Raw genomic sequence first — 5,000 nt, forward strand, 5'->3', positions numbered from 1 at the left:
GCGGGCTTGATCGGCCAGCCGGCGGGTGGAAAACTTCGGTCGGCCAGTTCTGGCTGTCTGATGCGGCCGGGGCCGAAATGCGGATCTCTCCGCCGTCCCGTGTCGGACCGCTGTCGGCCATACCTCGTTGGAAAGCGGCGGCGACGCCGCAGGCGGCGGTGTCAGCCCGCTCCCGCATGGACGAGGCACGGCGTCGCTAGGCCGCTTGGCCCGCCGGGCAACCGGCATCCGCTGCAGTCTTTGGGCAGTAACATGACGACGCAACGTGGCAACTGGCGCGGGAAAAGAGCGTCCGCTGCGGCCGGACGGGTCGCACCGGAGGCCAGCGACGGCGTGCGGCCGGCTCTTTGGCCGGCGGAGGTGCAGCCGTTGGCTGGAGACCGCTTTCCGACGGCTATCTCCGCTGGTCGGCCAGCTGTGCTCGTCGGGTGCGCGGCGCGGGGAAGAGGAAGGCAAGCGGCATCGAACGCTACCACATTCCTGCGGGCCGACCCGAAGCCGAGCGCGCTGGAAGTCCGCGAAATGCAACCGGAGAAGAAAGTCTGAATGTGGCAACTGATGAACTGAAAATTGTCGGCGGCAAATGGTTAACCAAATGGGTTGAAGGTGGCAAACCATTAACCGAAAACTCTGGCAAATGGTTAACCGGCGTGTTAAGATGGTATCTTTAATAAAAGACGGAAATGACGAAGCCAACATAGCCAAACGAAGGCGGGGACGTTAGTGTGGCAGAAGGGCATGTCTTTAAGCCGTCGGGCGAATGTCCCTGCCAGTTGGAATCTTTTCGGGAAAAAGGGTGAAAAAATCGGAAAGGCCTAGCCGTCCGCCGTGGGGTGCGTTCGCTCGGGCTCGGCCAGCCGCGTCGATGGGTGCCGGAACGGTGCGGCTGCGCTCCGGGAGTGCGGAGATACGGCCTGTCAAGTTTCGTCCCGGAAGTCTGGATGGAGCAAAATCCGAAGCCGTTTGCGGGAAATTAGTTCCAGGGCTCGGCGACCGAAGTCAAATCCGTCCCGCCAACTTGACACTTGTCATTTCTGTCCTTGGGGGTTGGCGGGGTACCTGCACAGAGGTAGGAGGTGGCTGATCGAGAATTGGTGAGTTTTCCAAAGTCACGTCTCGAGCCTCCAGGTCTGCAGAGACCGACCAGGGCTGCCGCCCAACCGACTATTCACCCTTTTTGGGCGGGAATTTTTTCCATTTTTGCCCATTTTTCGGGTTTTTGGTCGGGCTTCAAAAACGGCAGCCCGAGGCCTGGCAGAGGCCGGGGCATGTCCCCGGTCGCGCCAGGCGGCACGCGCGACCCGATTAGGCCCCGAAAGGAGTCGGGAAATCGGCAGACCTGCCCGAGTTCAGCCCGGGGGAGGCGGGGGGCAGGTCGGTTCGGCTCAAATCATTAACCAAAGCCGAGACTTGGTCTCGCTGGCGCAACCGAAGTGCCAGGCTGGATAACTCATTAACCAGAAGGCGGCTGGAGGCAGGCAGGGCTGATGGCTGAGGCCGGGTGGAGGCCACCCGCGGCCGGGAAAGTCAAAAGTCCCGTTGTGTGGAAGTCTATGAGGTCAGATTCGGCCGCCTTACCGGGCCTTCGGTTGATGGTTTCCCGCTTGGGCAAGCGAGTCGGCCCGGCAAAGTGGCCACTTGCATTTTCTGGCAAGTGTCTGCGAACAACGTTAATGAGTTGAACCTCGGCAATTGTCGGAAGTCCCGATGAAGAAATGAAAATGCCCCTTTTGCGGGGATTTGGATGCTCATGGCCGGCAGCAGGTTGCCCGACGCCCCGCCAACTTGACACTTGTCATTTCTGTCCTTGGGGGTTGGCGGGGTATCTGCACAGAGGTAGGAGGTGGCAGAATCGAGACTTGGTGAGTTTTCCAAACAAACGTCTCGAGCCTCCAGGTCTGCAGAGACCGACCAGGGCTGCCGCCCAACCGACTATTCACCCTTTTTGGGCGGGAATTTATTCCCTTTTTGCCCATTTTTCGGGTTTTTGGTCGGGCTTCAAAAGCGGCTGCCCGAGGCCTGGCAGAGGCCGGGGCATGGTCCCCGATCGCGCCAGGCGGCTCGCGCGACGCGATTAGGCCCCGAAAGGAGTCGGGAAATCGGCAGACCTGCCCGAGTTCAGCCCGGGGGAGGCGGGGGGCAGGTCGGTTCGGCTCAAATCATTAACCAAAGCCGAGACGTGGTCTCGCTGGCGCAACCGAAGTGCCAGGCTGGATAACTCATTAACCAGAAGGCGGCTGGAGGCAGGCAGGGCTGATGGCTGAGGCCGGGTGGAGGCCACCCGCGGCCGGGAAAGTCAAAAGTCCCGTTGTGTGGAAGTCTATGAGGTCAGATTCGGCCGCCTTACCGGGCCTGCGGTTGATGGTTTCCCGCTTGGGCAAGCGAGTCGGCCCGGCAAAGTGGCCACTTGCATTTTCTGGCAAGTGTCTGCGAACAACGTTAATGAGTTGAACCTCGGCAATTGTCGGAAGTCCCGATGAAGAAATGAAAATGCCCCTTTTGCGGGGATTTGGATGCTCATGGCCGGCAGCAGGTGGCCCGACGCCCCGCCAACTTGACACTTGTCATTTCTGTCCTTGGGGGTTGGCGGGGTATCTGCACAGAGGTAGGAGGTGGCAGAATCGAGACTTGGTGAGTTTTCCAAACAAACGTCTCGAGCCTCCAGGTCTGCAGAGACCGACCAGGGCTGCCGCCCAACCGACTATTCACCCTTTTTGGGCGGGAATTTATTCCCTTTTTGCCCATTTTTCGGGTTTTTGGTCGGGCTTCAAAAGCGGCTGCCCGAGGCCTGGCAGAGGCCGGGGCATGGTCCCCGATCGCGCCAGGCGGCTCGCGCGACGCGATTAGGCCCCGAAAGGAGTCGGGAAATCGGCAGACCTGCCCGAGTTCAGCCCGGGGGAGGCGGGGGGCAGGTCGGTTCGGCTCAAATCATTAACCAAAGCCGAGACTTGGTCTCGCTGGCGCAACCGAAGTGCCAGGCTGGATAACTCATTAACCAGAAGGCGGCTGGAGGCAGGCAGGGCTGATGGCTGAGGCCGGGTGGAGGCCACCCGCGGCCGGGAAAGTCAAAAGTCCCGTTGTGTGGAAGTCTATGAGGTCAGATTCGGCCGCCTTACCGGGCCTTCGGTTGATGGTTTCCCGCTTGGGCAAGCGAGTCGGCCCGGCAAAGTGGCCACTTGCATTTTCTGGCAAGTGTCTGCGAACAACGTTAATGAGTTGAACCTCGGCAATTGTCGGAAGTCCCGATGAAGAAATGAAAATGCCCCTTTTGCGGGGATTTGGATGCTCATGGCCGGCAGCAGGTGGCCCGACGCCCCGCCAACTTGACACTTGTCATTTCTGTCCTTGGGGGTTGGCGGGGTATCTGCACAGAGGTAGGAGGTGGCAGAATCGAGACTTGGTGAGTTTTCCAAACAAACGTCTCGAGCCTCCAGGTCTGCAGAGACCGACCAGGGCTGCCGCCGAACCGACTATTCACCCTTTTTGGGCGGGAATTTATTCCCTTTTTGCCCATTTTTCGGGTTTTTGGTCGGGCTTCAAAAGCGGCTGCCCGAGGACTGGCAGAGGCCGGGGCATGGGCCCCGATCGCGCCAGGCGGCTCGCGCGACCCGATTAGGCCCCGAAAGGAGTCGGGAAATCGGCAGACCTGCCCGAGTTCAGCCCGCGGTGGCGGGGGGCAGGTCGGTTCGGCTCAAATCATTAACCAAAGCCGAGACTTGGTCTCGCTGGCGCAACCGAAGTGCCAGGCTGGATAACTCATTAACCAGAAGGCGGCTGGAGGCAGGCAGGGCTGATGGCTGAGGCCGGGTGGAGGCCACCCGCGGCCGGGAAAGTCAAAAGTCCCGTTGTGTGGAAGTCTATGAGGTCAGATTCGGCCGCCTTACCGGGCCTTCGGTTGATGGTTTCCCGCTTGGGCAAGCGAGTCGGCCCGGCAAAGTGGCCACTTGCATTTTCTGGCAAGTGTCTGCGAACAACGTTAATGAGTTGAACCTTGGAAATTGCCGGAAGTCCCGATGAAGAAATGAAAATGCCCCTTTTGCGGGGATTTGGATGCTCATGGCCGGCAGCAGGTGGCCCGACGCCCCGCCAACTTGACACTTGTCATTTCTGTCCTTGGGGGTTGGCGGGGTATCTGCACAGAGGTAGGAGGTGGCAGAATCGAGACTTGGTGAGTTTTCCAAACAAACGTCTCGAGCCTCCAGGTCTGCAGAGACCGACCAGGGCTGCCGCCCAACCGACTATTCACCCTTTATGGGCGGGAATTTATTCCCTTTTTGCCCATTTTTCGGGTTTTTGGTCGGGCTTCAAAAGCGGCTGCCCGAGGACTGGCAGAGGCCGGGGCATGGGCCCCGATCGCGCCAGGCGGCTCGCGCGACCCGATTAGGCCCCGAAAGGAGTCGGGAAATCGGCAGACCTGCCCGAGTTCAGCCCGCGGTGGCGGGGGGCAGGTCGGTTCGGCTCAAATCATTAACCAAAGCCGAGACTTGGTCTCGCTGGCGCAACCGAAGTGCCAGGCTGGATAACTCATTAACCAGAAGGCGGCTAGAGGCAGGCAGGGCTGATGGCTGAGGCCGGGTGGAGGCCACCCGCGGCCGGGAAAGTCAAAAGTCCCGTTGTGTGGAAGTCTATGAGGTCAGATTCGGCCGGCTTACCGGGCCTTCGGTTGATGGTTTCCCGCTTGGGCAAGCGAGTCGGCCCGGCAAAGTGGCCACTTGCATTTTCTGGCAAGTGTCTGCGAACAACGTTAATGAGTTGAACCTTGGAAATTGCCGGAAGTCCCGATGAAGAAATGAAAATGCCCCTTTTGCGGGGATTTGGATGCTCATGGCCGGCAGCAGGTGGCCCGACGCCCCGCCAACTTGACACTTGTCATTTCTGTCCTTGGGGGTTGGCGGGGTGCCCGGAGATTTTCGGGAACACGATTTTCAGAACATTTTTACGACAGCGGGTACACTTTGAAAGCGCCCGAAAAGTGATGCTTTGCTGAAAGGTGCTCAATC

This window comes from Pristiophorus japonicus, unplaced genomic scaffold, assembly GCF_044704955.1.
Source record: "Pristiophorus japonicus isolate sPriJap1 unplaced genomic scaffold, sPriJap1.hap1 HAP1_SCAFFOLD_2226, whole genome shotgun sequence".
NCBI classification, from domain to species: domain Eukaryota; kingdom Metazoa; phylum Chordata; class Chondrichthyes; family Pristiophoridae; genus Pristiophorus; species Pristiophorus japonicus.